The following is a 17,153-nucleotide window of genomic DNA, read 5'->3' as shown; positions in this document are numbered from 1 at the left end:
AGCATTAGGAGATGATGATGCAACACCACCAGCAGAGAACACAAAAGGAGATTTCCTTCAGATTCCCCATTATGCAAAACACACAGGGCAGATAATTGGAGAGTCATTAACACTGACCTATAGTGAATACTTACCGTACGTATCAGGCACTGAGCTAGGCATTTCAGTTGTATACTCTTATATAATCTCTAGTCTTTGAGCTACTTTGAATTTTTTGAGAGTTTATTTTTATTTTATATGGATGAGTGTTGATAGAATTGTATGGGGCTGGAGAGATGGCTCCGAGGTTAAGAGCACTGATTGCTCTTCCAGAAGTCCTGAATTAAATTCTCAGCAACCACATGGTGGTTCACAACCATCTGTAATGGGATCTGATGACCTCTTCTGATGTGTCTGGAGACAGCTACAGTGTATTCACATACATAAAATAAATAAATAAATCTTCAAAAAGTAGAAAAGAAATGTATGTCTATGCACCATGTCCATGTAATGTAATGCCTGATAGGCCAGAAAGGAGTGTCAGATCCTCTGGGATTACAGTTACAGATGATTTTGAGTAGCTATGTGGGTCCAGGATGGAACACCAATCTTCAGGAAAAGCAGTCAGTCAGTCAGTGTTTTTAACCACTGAGCCATCTCTCCAGCCCAGCCTCATTGTGCTACTTTATAATTAGCAATGTTATTCTATATATAAGAAGAATAAAACTTAGAATACAAGTTTAATCTTGTATTCTTTTGTATTCTTGTATTTGCTAAGATCGTGAGCTTAGAGAGAAGAGGTCCTATATGAAATGCCCATCTGCTCCGATCCTAAAGCAAGTGGGCTGAGCCACCTGTACAGTGGTCTCCTCATTTAAAGCTCATCATTTTCATTCCAGCGTGTCCTCCCTAAACACCAAACCAAAGGAAGCCCAAAGTCAAACTGTACCTTGGTGAGAAGGAAGGAAATAATATCCAAGTGTTGGACCCACATCTCTTACCTGCAGTTGTTTTTCTGTAAAGTATGTCATTCTCCCATTCTATATATTAGGCACTTAATATTTGCTAGGGTCAATGCATGCTTAAGCCATGCATTTACAATGTTCTCTAAGAGAATGGGAAAACAGGTATCTGAGGTGACCGACACTGGATGAATGGATGGCTGTCAGTATGGCGCATGCCATGTGTGTTGTATTTTATAAAAAGATAAGGAGAGAGGGAGTATGTTTGGTGGATGTGCACCCAGGTGTGGAGGAAGGGGGTGCCTCTGCGGGCCCATACTGAGGCATCCCTTCCCCCTGAGAGACCAGCCACAGGACTGTATAGTGTAGACTAGAGTTTATTCGGGGGCATGGGGAGGGGACTTGAGAAAGGCAGAGGGAGGGGAGAGATAAGCGGGGGNAGGGCCAAAAAAATGGGAATGGGTGGGTAGGGAAGAGAGGGGGAGGGTATGGGGGACTTTTGGGATAGCATTGGAAATGTAATTGAGGAAAATACATAAAAAAATTAAAAATAAAAAAAAGAAATTGCAATAATTCTATATTTGTTAGTGTTTACTTACCCAAATTAAATGAGAAATGAAAGCATCACTCCTTGATTCACCAATACCAATATTTAGATGTTCAAAGACTCTCAGAATGCAGAGTCAATTTCCTAATCATATCGTTTTTGAAGCCTTTGATTTCTTCCCTTTAATTTAACATTAGAAGCCAAGGCTGAAAGCAACTGTCTCCTACATCAGTCAGCCAGGCTTTGTCTTTAACATTTAATTAAGGATGAAATGGAGGAATCATTTGATACTTCACCCCACCATTTCTTTTGGCTTCAAACTGCATGAAAGCTAAATATGTTTCAGAAGAGGTGACTGCTGCTTAAATCACATAAATATTGAACGGTTCACACCTATTTCCAATGATCTTTGCCTGAACACGGTTCACAGCCCATACAATCAGGAGCATTAGGAGATGATGATGCAACACCACCAGCAGAGAACACAAAAGGAGATTTCCTTCAGATTCCCCATTATGCAAAACACACAGGGCAGATAATTGGAGAGTCATTAACACTGACCTATAGTGAATACTTACCGTACGTATCAGGCACTGAGCTAGGCATTTCAGTTGTATACTCTTATATAATCTCTAGTCTTTGAGCTACTTTGAATTTTTTGAGAGTTTATTTTTATTTTATATGGATGAGTGTTGATAGAATTGTATGGGGCTGGAGAGATGGCTCCGAGGTTAAGAGCACTGATTGCTCTTCCAGAAGTCCTGAATTAAATTCTCAGCAACCACATGGTGGTTCACAACCATCTGTAATGGGATCTGATGACCTCTTCTGATGTGTCTGGAGACAGCTACAGTGTATTCACATACATAAAATAAATAAATAAATCTTCAAAAAGTAGAAAAGAAATGTATGTCTATGCACCATGTCCATGTAATGTAATGCCTGATAGGCCAGAAAGGAGTGTCAGATCCTCTGGGATTACAGTTACAGATGATTTTGAGTAGCTATGTGGGTCCAGGATGGAACACCAATCTTCAGGAAAAGCAGTCAGTCAGTCAGTGTTTTTAACCACTGAGCCATCTCTCCAGCCCAGCCTCATTGTGCTACTTTATAATTAGCAATGTTATTCTATATATAAGAAGAATAAAACTTAGAATACAAGTTTAATCTTGTATTCTTTTGTATTCTTGTATTTGCTAAGATCGTGAGCTTAGAGAGAAGAGGTCCTATATGAAATGCCCATCTGCTCCGATCCTAAAGCAAGTGGGCTGAGCCACCTGTACAGTGGTCTCCTCATTTAAAGCTCATCATTTTCATTCCAGCGTGTCCTCCCTAAACACCAAACCAAAGGAAGCCCAAAGTCAAACTGTACCTTGGTGAGAAGGAAGGAAATAATATCCAAGTGTTGGACCCACATCTCTTACCTGCAGTTGTTTTTCTGTAAAGTATGTCATTCTCCCATTCTATATATTAGGCACTTAATATTTGCTAGGGTCAATGCATGCTTAAGCCATGCATTTACAATGTTCTCTAAGAGAATGGGAAAACAGGTATCTGAGGTGACCGACACTGGATGAATGGATGGCTGTCAGTATGGCGCATGCCATGTGTGTTGTATTTTATAAAAAGATAAGGAGAGAGGGAGTATGTTTGGTGGATGTGCACCCAGGTGTGGAGGAAGGGGGTGCCTCTGCGGGCCCATACTGAGGCATCCCTTCCCCCTGAGAGACCAGCCACAGGACTGTATAGTGTAGACTAGAGTTTATTCGGGGGCATGGGGAGGGGACTTGAGAAAGGCAGAGGGAGGGGAGAGATAAGGGGGGGGGGGGGGGGGATGGAGAGAGTAGAGAAGCAGAGCCTGGCCATGAGCACTTGAAGAAAGAGGGGGGAGGGGAATGGGGAGAAAGAGGGAGCAGGAACAAGAGGACAAAGTAAGAGCAAGGAAGCAAGAGAGAGAGAAGAGGGGGCAAACAGACCCTTTTATAGTTAGTCAGGCACACCTGGCTGTTGCCAGGTAACTGGGGCAGAGCCTAGCCAAAATGCCAACAATGTGTGTGTGTCAGTTCTTGAGAAAGTAGTAACCAAGGAACATGCATATATGCCCATGACACAAGTGGTTAAGTGGTCCTTCAGAAGTAACAATTTAATCAAAGCTATTAGTAGGTAAAGTGTCACAGTGATGCATTTCAGCACAATGCCAGATCAGCTGGGGCACAGGAGTGATGGCATGCTTAAATGGGAGCCCGGTGGAGGCCTTTCTCTACCTATGTCATTAGTCACTTTTAGAGCACCTCTCACTGGTGCCTGAGTCACTGCTGGGTACTGGCCCTTTCACAAGTAGGGAAGAAACAACCTTGGCTGGCAGTTAGGCAGGTACCAGGAGCACTCAGTCACTCTCAACTAGATGTTGGATCCCTTCACAGGCTATGGAACTCCTGAGCCTAGCAGGATGCTTTTCACAGGGAGAGCATGACCGAAAACAATCCTGCAGGTTAATGTCTACCTATGGTTAAGAAAAATGGTTTCAATTTGCATTCGTTGCTTGTGAGCAGACTCCTGCAGGGACATCCGAGGGTAGGTGACTCACAGCCTACAGCACTGACACACCTTGAGGCTATAGTTTGATAAAAATTCTCTATTGTTGTCCTGGCAGTAGGCAGGAGCCCCCGAGGCCAGAGAACTCTTAATTGAAACAGTTGTGCATGGAGATTAAATTCACGTTGCTTGCCAATCAGCAAGTAATATTGGATGTTTTCTTCCAAATGAGCACAATGAAGAATTCCGCAGGAAACAAAGGGCAACAAGGAAGACCCTGTTGAAGTGAAAAGAAAGATACATTTTTGAAAAATCTGCAGTTCAAATCCTGAATCTATGACTCCTTGTCTGTGTGACAAAGACCTAATCTCAGCTCTCTTTCCTATACAATAAGAATAATGGAGACAGCCTTAAATATGCCTTAAAGTGGTAGTCTAAGTAAACAAGTGTGCCTGTTACTTAGTAAGCCCTTAGTGACTGTGTTTGAAAATTTTTAACAGCTCATAGAGCATATGCAAAGGCAATGGATGCTCTCTAAAGAAACTCACAGTTCATCTGCACAGATAATGTCTTGTAAAGATTACCAGAAATCCTGAGTTGAATCCAATTATGTTTCAGAGGTCATTTGTACGTTTCCAATTGCATGCTGTCAATATTTAAGTTTTTAACAAATCTTTTTCTTCAGAAGCTCCAACCAACAGCTTAGTTTACAAAGCAATTAGCACACTTATAATCCCACAGTGAGATTTAGAACAGATTTTTTATTTGTCTATCATAACACAATATACATTTGCTGGAATACTATGATCGACCAATAGATCCTTTAGGGATATTTCTTGGGAGTCAATTTTTGATTATTCATGTAATTTTTCTTTCTGCATCATTTTCAAAGACTGTTAGTCCTGAGACAAACCACCATATCTTTTAAGTTCTTCTAGTTTTTATAGTAAAATATTCTGTTAGATTATATTACTTGTTTCATGGCTAAAATTAATTATAATGTCACCAAATATAATCTATATTTCCTTAAACTTATTTTTAAATAATTCCTAAGCAACAAATGCCCAAGTGCTATTGCTGAGTCATCACATAGTAAATACTTGCATGGTTAGTTCTATTAAAAGAAATAAAAACCCTCTCAAACCATTTTCCAAGATAACCAGACAATTCCGTATGTACATGAGGGATGAACAATGGAACCCCCTGTTTGCTGGCACCTTGTGTCACCACTCTGTATGGTCGCTTGGCTTCAATGGTCTTTTCTCATTGTGGTTTGATTTTCATTTTCTAATGTCCAATAGAACACCTTTCAGTGTAATTGTCTGTTACTCCATGTGTTCCGTAAGAAGTCTACTCATCTTCTGCCCAGCTTCAAACTAAATCATTTTTCTTTAATATTGAGTTTTGAGATGATATGAAATGTTTCCTTTAGGTTGGATATGTATGGTCCTATGTACTCATCGTTTCCTTTAGTAGAGCTTTGGGTAACTTTGCTTAAACTTTACAATGTGCTTTCAGTATCATAGCCAAATGTCTGTCTATTTTTCTATAAATGTCTACATTTATCTACACATTTAAGTCTATGGTCCATTTTGATGTGTGTATAGCGTATTTAGGAAGAAGTGTTGGAGAGGGGCTTGCTTTGGGAGGATTTTTGGCCTATGTCATTTGTCAAGGAAAAATCTATCTTCCCTCTGATGAAGAGAGCTTTATGTCTTTATTTAAAAAATTTTTTAAAAGTGTGTGACCATGTAGATCTACTTCTATAATCTCTTTTTTGTTACATTGATCTATGTGTCTGCCCCTCTATCAACAATACCGTCTCTTGATTGATGTCTGTGCACTATAAAATAAGTAGAATAATTCCCTCTATATTGTATTCATTTTAAAAGTGATTAGTTGTCATAAGTCTTTCAACTTTCCTAAAAATACCTTTAGTATAAATGTGTGTATGTATATATGTATAAATGTACACACACAGAGAGAGAGAGAGAGAGAGAGAGAGAGAGAGAGAGAGAGAGAGAGAGAGAGAGAGAGAGCGCTGTGGCAAATAACTTGTTCCAGTTGCCTGCTAACCTAGAAACAGAGAAACTAGGAATTAGCCAAACTTCTGCACATAGACAACAGACCTGAGAAGCAGGTTCTGAGCATTGATTTCACATGAACAAGTGTCCCACCTATCATGTTACCCAGAAAGAAGAGCTCAGATAAGAATTTAAATGACCCACTAAAGACCTACAGGCTACAGTTGAGAATGAAGCTATTGGAAGTGTGTATTCATGGGGCTTACTACTTACTTGTAGATTTATATTCCATGAACCTTTCCACACACTAAATTGAAAACCATGAAGAATTCAGAGAAAATTGCTTATTTGATGTGATCGAGGGAGAGAGCGATATTGCTGCAAACTTCCAAGTTCAATGTCTCCTGTACCACCTATGGAGCAAAGCCTTAAACTACATTTAGAAAGAAAATGTAGTAGTATTCAGGTCCTCTAGAAGCCTAGCAAATCTAAAAGAGAAAATAAGAAAGCCCCTTTACTGAGGAGAGGGTAGGAATGCATGCTATGCTGATCAATGACTTTTGAAGATATCGGGGTGCTTACAAAAATGAAACCTCTGAAATTTGGGGTACTGTGGCTACAGATGACATATACTTAATACACTTAACCCACACCATCCCCTGCTTCTTTCTTCTAGAAGTCTAACAAACGCCCAGCACAAAACAGTCATAGAACACAGGTGGTAGAAGGCAAGAGAATGATTCTCTCCTGTGCATCACTCAAAAGGAAAGCAACAATGTGAGCAGAAACTGGAAAGTGATTCCCCAGCAAGCCAGTTCACAGCTCAAAGCATGGATACACAAAATTAGAGCTCTTGATGTCTAAAAACAAACAATACAGCCTAGGGACTGCTCAGCTGGACACAAACCTGCACAGTTTACAGCCACTAGAAGAAAAAGTAGGTTAATCTTGAAGTCTGCATTCCAAGCTCCTAAGGCAGCTGATACAGAAGGCTGATGTTCAAGGTCAGCCTGGAATACAGAGTGAGCTTTTTTATTAGATATTTTCTTCATTTACATTTCAAATACTATCCCCAAAGCCTCCTATACCCTCCCCTTGCCCTGCTCCCCAAACCACCCACTCCAGCTTCCTGGCCCTGACATTCCCCTGTACTGAGGCATATAAACAGAGTGAGTTTTAAGGCAAATTAGGAAGACCCTGTCTCACAATAAAAATTAAAAAGGGGAATGAGGCTACAAGTAAATGATAGAGTGTTTGCCTAGGATGAAGGAGACCTAAGTTCAAAGTGTGTGCTCGTGTGCCTCTGTGTGTGCATGTGTGTGTGTATGGGGGGCACATGAACGTGTGTGTGCATGGGTGGGTGTACATGTGCATATGTACATGTGCATATCTGTGTCACTACAGAACTTTCAACTTTCATCAAAAAGCATGAGATTCAGGACAGCTCGTGAAGCCCACTCTTAGGTAAAAAGCAATCACCAGAACAAGTCAATTTGAGACAGATGTTGGAACTATGAAACACAGAACTTGAAACAATTGCAGGTATATTGAAAAAGACCCACGGGGATAGGGGGATGTAACATCACTTAATATCACGTGAGTAATTTCAGAAGAGCTGGATTGGACAAAGCTATCCCTTTTCCAATTCCTCTACTTACCAAGGTAGTTGTTGAAGGTGAAGCACATTGTTTTGTTTTGTTTTTTTCTCTTTGCGATAGCTGTGTTGAGTAAACATATCTGGCCAAGAGTAAAAAATTCTCTGGATCCCCACATGCTCGATTCCTTGACAGAGAACTACCTGGGTTTGGATTGTTCTTGTTCCAAGTTTGAAAAGATTCACTCAAGCACAGACCTCAAAGTTGGGTGGTTCTAGTCTTTCTTCTGTAAATGACAGCATCCTGGATCCTCATTTCCATACCAAGTCACATACATCCATATCTCTCTCTCTCTCTCTCTCTCTCTCTCTCTCTCTCTCTCTCTCTCTCTCTGTCTTCTACCCTCTCTCTCTAAGAAGCTATTGCTTTTGCACATGGTGACTGTAGAGTTAGAGGGAGAGAAGTTTCACCTCCCCCCATGGAACCATGAAATAGATCCAAGGACTATATCCATAAAACCCTGACCACAACACACTTTACACTGAAAATATAAAAATATTATATGAACTTGGTAATTTTTCTTAAATACTTTGTTTGTATGAGTTTCTATTTCTTCCAACAAAATGTATCCTCCATGGATAAGCAATTTTCCAAACCATGGAACACAAGGGAACCACACCAAAAATAATCTATTGGACATAGAAATTTCTAGATAAATTTGATTAAATTTTCATCCTGTCATTTTAAAGAATGATGCTATGTAAATGAGATTTCAGTGGAAATACACATTTCAAGTAATTTAAAAGCATAACACAAGCACTTCACTAGTCCTTTGAACTAACTTGACAGTATGGCATACTTGGAAGACACTGTTAAATTATGAGAGAGTCAGGTAAATATCTGGTCCCTGTAGAAATGAGAACAGCAAGTAAATTCCACATAATTCATATAGCATTATGCTCTTTTCAGGTTCAGAGATGTCCTTAATCAAAATATGTCAGGTCCATATGAGTAAATTGTTAATCATGTGCCCCTTTCACTTAAGGATCAGTTATACCTGTAAAGATGAGGAAGTAGGTTAGAAGTTTTAGACTCACTCTGGCATCATGGACATTGAATTTCAAGTACAGTTTATAGCTACCAATAGATATGGGGCATCCACTTGGAATCAGTTTTCAAAAAATACTTTCCATAGCAACAACAGAGAGTGCATAGCCTTAAGGAGAGCAGCTGGGTCAAGCTGAGAACCACTTACCAGAACATGTCAAATTTAACCACCACTACTATTTCCCTTTAGTTTTTAAACCATTATGATTTTTAGCTCATAAAAGAACTAACATTAGCTCAATGACTGCAATGACATTTACAGGACAGGATTGCTGCCGAGTGAAAGAAAAAACAAAACAAAAGCAGGTGGTCTTCCTGTGAGTCCTAGTGAATCTCAAGGTCAAGCATCCTAATGGCTTACATAATTAGATATACTTGGGAATGGCTTGGCTGAGATAGGAAGTCAGTTGAACATGAACTATGTAAAAGAAAACTCTTGGGAGGAAAAGTGGATACAGGGAGGGGAAGCTGGGGGGAAGGATTTGGAAAAGAGGAGGGGAAACTGCTGGTAGGGTCAGGATGTAACATAAATAAATTAATTAATTTGAAAGAGAGAGAGAGAGAGAGAGAACACTTTACCATTTCATTGTTCTTGGACAAGTAGGTCAAGGATGTCATTGTGAACTAAGATCAGCATCAGGTTCTCCAGAAAACAGAGTTGAGGCTCAGAAATGGGGGATAGTGGGTATGAGGGCAGGGGAGGAAGAGAAGGAATCCTTCTTCTTCAGACTTCTCCTCAGAGAAGGCTCATCAACATGGAGACTGGAAATGCACCAAGCACTTAAGAAAGTGTGGTCTGTCTTCCTAAGCTTGTGTCAGGGCAGAAGCTAGAGCTGGTTAGAGAGAAATGAATAGGGCACCGGAGACTTCTGTTCCAGCCTATGAATACACTTCTCTGAGAGCAAGAACTCTGAACCTTGTATGCAAGTGTTTCCATTGAAATAGGAAAGCGGGTAACTGTAGACTTTCCAAGTACACACTTCTACTTGGATGTGTGAAGATGTGGTCTTCACATGATCTAAACTACTTGGTGTTACAGATTAAATATCTGTTTACCCACAACATGTATAGCTTGGAATCTGAACCCTGGTTGTAGTTCTGTAAGGAGGTGGGACTTTGAGGATAATGTAATTACATCATAAGGTCACAGCCCTTTTGAGTGGCATTAGTGCCCTTGTAATTTCTGATATAAAACAATCTAGTGTGTGGTACATTCTAACTGTCTAAGACATGGATAAAATATGATGCCCCCATATTTTGTTACACCTGGATCTGCAACATGGCAGCTATACCCTGGTGTAGCTCGATGTATTCAGCCCCCACATACCATGTATAAAGCCCTGTTTCTGCATGCACCTACAAAGAGTGAATCAATTATATGTTAATAGGCCACCTGTAGTAGTTTGACAAAGAATGTCCCCACAGGCTCAGATAGTTGCATACTTAGCAGTGGTGGCCCTGTTCTTTAGGGAGGCTTAGGAAGAGTGCCTCTGCAAAGGAAGTGGGAAGTTTAGAGCCTTATGCTACATCCTGTTTCCTCTCTCTATGGCATGCTTGCTTGAAGATGTGAGCTCTCAGCTTCCTGCTCCTGCTGCCAAACCTTCAGAATTGCAGGATTCACAGTCCTCTAAATTGTCATTGTTTATGACATTTTTCCTGACCACAGAAAGGTAACTAATAAACCCCCTAAGCCAAGCTCTGTCCCAAAATTTTCTGTAACAGAAACCCTAAATCCATCACTCTTTTAAGGAAGTAGGATTATCAGAAAAAGACACAATGGCTTATTTCTTCCTGTCTGAGGGCTTTTATTGTTCCTTTCCATATAACCCCTATACCGCCACCTCCCTCAGCGCCGATGACTACCATCTACTCTCTAAGCATGATATTTTCCAAAGCTAATTACATAGCCTGCCAAGAATATCCAATAATTATGTACTATACATTTCTCTATCACTAACAGTAATGTCTCATGCCCGCTTGACAAAATCTTACATCTTTGAGGTGATGGCTCTGTTAATTAGTTCAATTTCATCACTCTACATTGTATTCAGAAAATGCAGCTCTGCTTTTGCCTCATAGATATTGCAACTAAAATTTGTAAATAAAAATCTTAGGAGACAGTTTCCTAAGTTCAGCCATCTCAGGAACAAGATCCATTCTGGCTGGCAGGGCCAAAAACTGAGGTCATGTTCTAAGGCCTCCACGCCAACTCCTATCCTGCTTCTTCAGGTGTTTCTTGTGTAAAGAGTGAAGTTGCTGACTATCTAAACTAAGACACACCAAATTGCCTGTCTGGACTTAATTGACTATGTGCAGCTTGCCCACTCCTTTGTTTCCTTATCATTCTAAGTTCTGGACCAGAGTCCAGGGGGGAACTTGACTATAAAAGCTGAATCAAGGGCCAGAAACCAGGTGACCTAGATAAGGCCCAGTCACCAACATTAACTTTCTTGCTTAACCAATTGTGTGAAAATACGGTTGGTCAGTTCAACAACCCATCCCACTTCCCTTTGCTTTGTGTTCCCATCCTATAAAAATATTGGTCAATCTCCCTTCGGGTACAGAGTTCAGATCCTGGACTGGCCGCCTCTCTGCATGCACAGGAAAGAAATCTTCTATTTTTAAGCTTCTGCCTCTGAAGTGAGTTTTCTCAGCTTCTACCCCAAACCCACAAGAAATAACAACTAAATGTTGAGGGAAAGAAACTGAGTGTCAAAATTTGCAGGGATTCTAATTTGTAAGCTATAGGATATAAAATAAGCTATATAAAAGCTATATAAAATAAAATGGAAACCCCCGCCCAAATAAACTCCATTTATTGGCCAATGATCTAATGAAAGGAAAGATAGGCTCAACAGGGTAACAGAATCTCATCAAGAGTCCTTTCTTTAATTTGAAGAGTAGGGAACAGGACACCTCCCTAGTCTCCTAGGAATAGTTTAATGCTTCGCTAACCTTCAGAGCACACTGTTCATCTAACCCCATCTACTGCTGTAGGGTACCAACAACAGGAAGGTGAGAACTGCAAACATCTCCTTCGTTTACCTCTGCATTCAGGTCTTGCCATGTGAGAGATATTGAACACACATTTGTTTAAGAAATTAAAGGAATTATCAAAAAGACAGTTTTGGAGGCTAGAGAAATGACTCAAAGAGTCCATGTCCTGCACTGGGAGAGGACTTGAGTTTGGGTCTCTGTGTCCATATTGGGCAGCTCACAACTGCCTGTAACTGTTGCCATGTTCATGTAGGTTGTCTCATAAATGCCTATAACTCTGGCTCCAGGAGAACTGATACTTCATTCTGGACTCTTCCTTGAGAACCTGCACTTTCATGAACATACACTGTCACTCACATATATATATATATATATATATATATATATATACATAATTTTAAAATAATAAAAAATAAAAAAATTAGAAGGTGTTCAAAAAATCAGTCTGTTTGCCAAGACATCTCTGGAATTCTCACAAGTCAGCTTTGAGCAACAGCAGAGCAGATCTGAGCCCCATCCAAAGTGAGATATTTTCAACCAAGCTAGGAGGAAACAGTGGGTCTTCCATCTCAATATAAAATAATAATAGTTATGAAAACTAAAAGCAAGACCATTTTATAAATAAGTACAGAACAATATCACAAAATTGTATGACATGCATTCGCATGCAAAAGATTTGAATATTAAAAATGAATATATTCCATTAAGGAAATATTGATATTGTGGTGTTTTATTTCTGGAGCTGCTGCAAAATGCAAGCAATAAATAAGACATATTAAAATGAAAGTAACCTTACCACATCACTAAAGATGCACACTGTGGGATTTGACAATCTGTTATTAAATGTAGACCGCATATAAGCACTTTAAGTTTAGCCTGACTTTTTGCACGTGTGTCACTGGCTTAAAAGAAATCGACAGCACACTAATAGAATGCAAAAGCAAAAATAGACAGTCTCCAGTATCCTGGATGCAACTCAAAGCCAATTTCACCTTAGCAGTCTGAAATGCCAGGAGCAGATGGTCAGCGATACCATGGTAATCACTTTATCATCAGCATATGGAAAGAAGATGCTCACAGTGTACAACCACAGCATTGCCATGTTGAAGCCAGGCCTCAGAGTGATACACACTCTTTTAGAAAATTGGTTGCATTCAGCTCCACTTAGAATGGTTCACTTGATGACATTACTCCCCTTCTTGGTGAGAAATTTAAGGGAAGGCTCACTTGTTATCTTAATTGCTAGATAATAATCAGGAGTGATTGAAGCCTGTGTTACTATGGTAACTGGGGTCCTACTGAGTAGCTGTTCTCTATTTCAAAGAATTAAATCGCCTTGTTAGTAAATTAGTGACAAAGTCACTTTTATTCTTCCACTGGATGCTAACCCTGGTCCCTCTAACCCATTCTCTGTTGTACCATATGGCAATAAGTCACAACCTAGCACTGAGTAACAGGTATGTAAAGAATTTATTTTCAGAAGTCCATTTCCATTTCTAAACAGCACAGGGCTGCTTTTTTTTCCCTCAATCTTAGCACTATTTATAATTTGGGCTGGGTAATTCTTTGTAGGAAAGTAGGTCCTGTCCATTGCAAAATCTCTAGCCTACCTTTTGGGTATCTGCAGCAGAAACCACCCTAGTTGTGATAACAGATTTTAAATGCTTTCAGAAGACCCAATGTCCTCTGGATACAAACTGCTAGCATAAGAAAAGTTCAATGGATAAAACAGTTTGTTAAAAGAAGCAAATATGACTGAAACACCTGGGTGCACAAACCATAATCCTAACAATTTTTGGAATATATGTTTATTTTATTAGATGATGGTTGGTCGGTTTGCTGATTACAGGACCCGTTACTATTGAGCTTAGCTTTGTCTTGCTTTTGCTTTTGTGGCTAGAACCATCTCTCTTCCAGCAATTAATGCTTATGCAAGTATAGCTGTCGGTAGGTGTCTAGCTGGGAACTGGCCCACCTGGCTGTTTGATCTGCAGAGGTTATTTTGGGTTCTGCCTTGTTTTTGTTCTCAGCCCTTTCTCCAGTGTTCCGTTAGCTATTGTCTATGAGGCACTGTCAATGAGACACTGCACTGAACATAATATAAATGAGCCAATATAAAATGAAAAGGTGCCATCTGCTTTCTGGGAACCCAACAATGAGCAGATGTATTCTGAAGCTGAATTTAGGTTTATATTTCTTTGGAAGAGTATTAAGAGCAATCATCCCAAAGTACAGGATGAAGGGTGTGGGATCTTGTGCTGCCATTACTTGCTGTTGCTTCTTTTGAAACTCTTAATGCTGGGCTCTACATTTACCCAGCAGCCCTTGCAGAGCAAGTCCTGAACTCTCTCCCCATACCACCAGAGAGGCTGCTACTCTCTCTGTGGGTTTCACAGACAGTAAGGCCGAATTGTTCTGGGCTGGCAACCCTTTTTAGGAGTCCTCTATGCAAGTCCTCAGCAAGAAACAAAGCAGGATTTTCACACCCTCTCTTCACTTCTGTGTCTTGTCACTCTCCTGTCCCTACAAGAAGATGAGGACTCTCACAACTGTGGCACTCAGTTAAGAAACTTTCTTATAGGTTACTGATGTTCATCAAATATGTGTTTTGAATCCTAATCAAATATTTATTTTTTGGACCATGCTTCAATACTGCAATTGGAGATTATCAAGAAAGAAATGCAGGGCTGGAGGGGATGGCTCAGTGGATAAAGTATCTGCCATGTAAGTGTGAATAAATAGAAGTCTGATACCCAGCATCTGCCTGTTTATGACAGCCTGCTGGAAATTCCAGCACTCTGGAGGCATAGACAGTTGATCCCCAGGACAAGCTGGCTAGTTGAACAAGCCAAAATCATTATGCCTGAGCTCTTGACTCAACAAGATTCAGCATTGGTAGATAAGTAGAAATCTATCCAAGAAGTCACAGATGCCAACTTTTGACCTCCAAATGTGTGCATATGCATGCACACAGACCTACACATACATAGTTCCCATACATACTACAGTGCACACACACATGCACACACACAACATAGCCACACACATACAATAAAAACAAAACAATAAAATGCTAGCACTGACCTAAATGTCATCCCAGGACACAGAGCCTATTGTGTTTGTGAAGCTTGTCACCTAGCCAAGCATAACAACCAACAACATGCAGACCACATGCATGCTCTTTGGATAGCACCCAATTTCTAGATGCTCTGGAAACAAAGGGTGGTTGAGCCTCCCATATACTAAACACCAGTTAAGAAATTTTGTCTGCACACTTACTTCATGGAAAAAAGCTAACTATAAAAGTGGAACTCAATGCAAAAGTATACAGAACGTCTAAGGACTAATAACTCATCCTACCAAAAAGGCAATCTCAAGCAAAGTCCTAATCCTAACCAGAATCTCAAAAACAGCAATAAAAAACTTTAGATGTATTCAATGATGCCTTTTTATATAGTGTATCAACATTTAGCCCCTGGTTTGATTGCTATTTGTATGTTGCTTGTCTAAGAGCTGTGTGTGATTGTTTGAATATGCTTGGCCTGTAGGAAGAGGTACTATTAGGAGGTGTGGCCTTGTTGGAGTAGGTGTGCCTTTGTTGGAGGCACTTCATCACTATGAGGGTGGGTTTCTAAGCTCTGCCCAGTGCAGAAGAGTCAGTCTTTCCTGGCTGCTGTCAGATCAAGATAGAGAACTCTCAGCTCTTTCTACAGCACCATGTCTGCCTCCATGCTGCCATGCTTCCTGCCATGATGATAATGGACTGAACCTCTGAAACTATAAGCCAGCCTCAATTAAATGCTGTCCCGTGTAAGAGTTGCCTTGGTCAGGCATCACAGCAATATAATGTGGTTTGAATACGCTTGTCAGCAGACAGCTCGGTAACAGAAGTAGAAACAATAGGCATTTGGGAAACTTCTTCATGTAACTTGCTTGTCCATTTAGGGGCCTGCTTGGACCTGATCATGCATATACCACTTTGATTTGATAATAGATTGCTGCTTCACATGTCCTACTTTATGACTTGGTGGGTCCAATATCACCCAGCTCATGATGGGCAGTTTAGGTCACATGGTAGCTTAGTGTCCTATGGTCAAACATTCAGTTTCCAATAACAGGCCAAGAGCTGTTTTTCAAAGTGAGAATAGTTGTTTACAGATGATGGTAGAGCCTTGATCCTAAACCCCAAAGTTCTTTTTGGTGATTCACATATAAGACCCCTCCAAAGGCTCCAAACAGCATCTCTCTCTGCCACTGACACTTTAAGTACCATTGGGTTTGCTGGAGCATATCTGTCAAGTGGTAGAGCGGCCTAAACAGCAGCCAACAACTGTTGGTGAGCTTTCTCCTGTTTCAGGTCTCACACCAAGCTATCAGCTTTCTGAGTCACTTGGTAAATGTGCCTGAGTAACACACCCAAGTGAGGAATGTGCTGACTCCAGAATCCAAGTAGACCCACTAAACCTGTTTTTTTCTTGGTGGTGGGAGGGGCCAAGTGCAATAACTTATCTTTCACATTAGAAGGAATATCTCTATATGCCCCACACCACTGGACTCCTAAGAATTTCACTGAGGTAGGCAGTCCTTGAATATTGGTTGGATTTATTTTCTACCCACTGATATGCATGTGTGTTACCAATGACTCCAAAGTGGTTGCTACTTCCTGCTCACTTGATCAAAACAGCATAATATCATCAATATAGTGTATCAATGTGATATTTTGTGGAAAAGACAGATGATCAAGATCCCTTCTAGCTAAGTTATAACACAGAGCACAAGAGTTAATATATCCTTAAGGTAAAACTCTAAAGGTATACTGTTAGCCTTTCCAACTGAAAGCAAATTGCTTCTAGTGGTCCTTATGGACAGGTACTAAGAAAAAGGCATTTGCTAGATCAATAGCTGCATACCATGTAGCAGGAGATGTGCTAATTTGCTCAGGTAAGAAAACTGGTACAGTAGCTGCACTCACAGTTACTACCTAATTTAGTTTTTGATAGTCAACTGTCATTTTCCATGATCCATCTGTCTTCTGCAATGACCAGATAGGAGAGTTAAAGGGAGATATAGTGGGAGCCACCACCCCTGCATCTTTCAACTCCTTCATGGTGGCACTAATTTCTACAATTCCTCCAAGAATATGATACTGTTTTTGATTCACTATTTTCTTTGGCAGAGGCAACTCTAAAGGCTTACATTTAACCTTTGCAACCATAATAGCCCTCACCCCACAGGTCAGAGAACCAATGTGAGAATTCTGCCAACTTCTTTTTTTTTTTTTTTTTTTTTTTTTTTTTTTTTTTTTTTTTTTTTATTTTTATTACATATTTTCCTCAATTACATTTCCAATACTATCCCAAAAGTCCCCCATAGCACCCCCCACTTCCCTACCCACCCATTCCCATTC

This window comes from Mus caroli, chromosome 12 (assembly GCF_900094665.2).
Source record: "Mus caroli chromosome 12, CAROLI_EIJ_v1.1, whole genome shotgun sequence".
Classification (NCBI taxonomy): domain Eukaryota; kingdom Metazoa; phylum Chordata; class Mammalia; order Rodentia; family Muridae; genus Mus; species Mus caroli.
The sequence above is the reverse complement of the archived record's forward strand: the minus strand, read 5'-3'. Positions refer to the sequence as shown.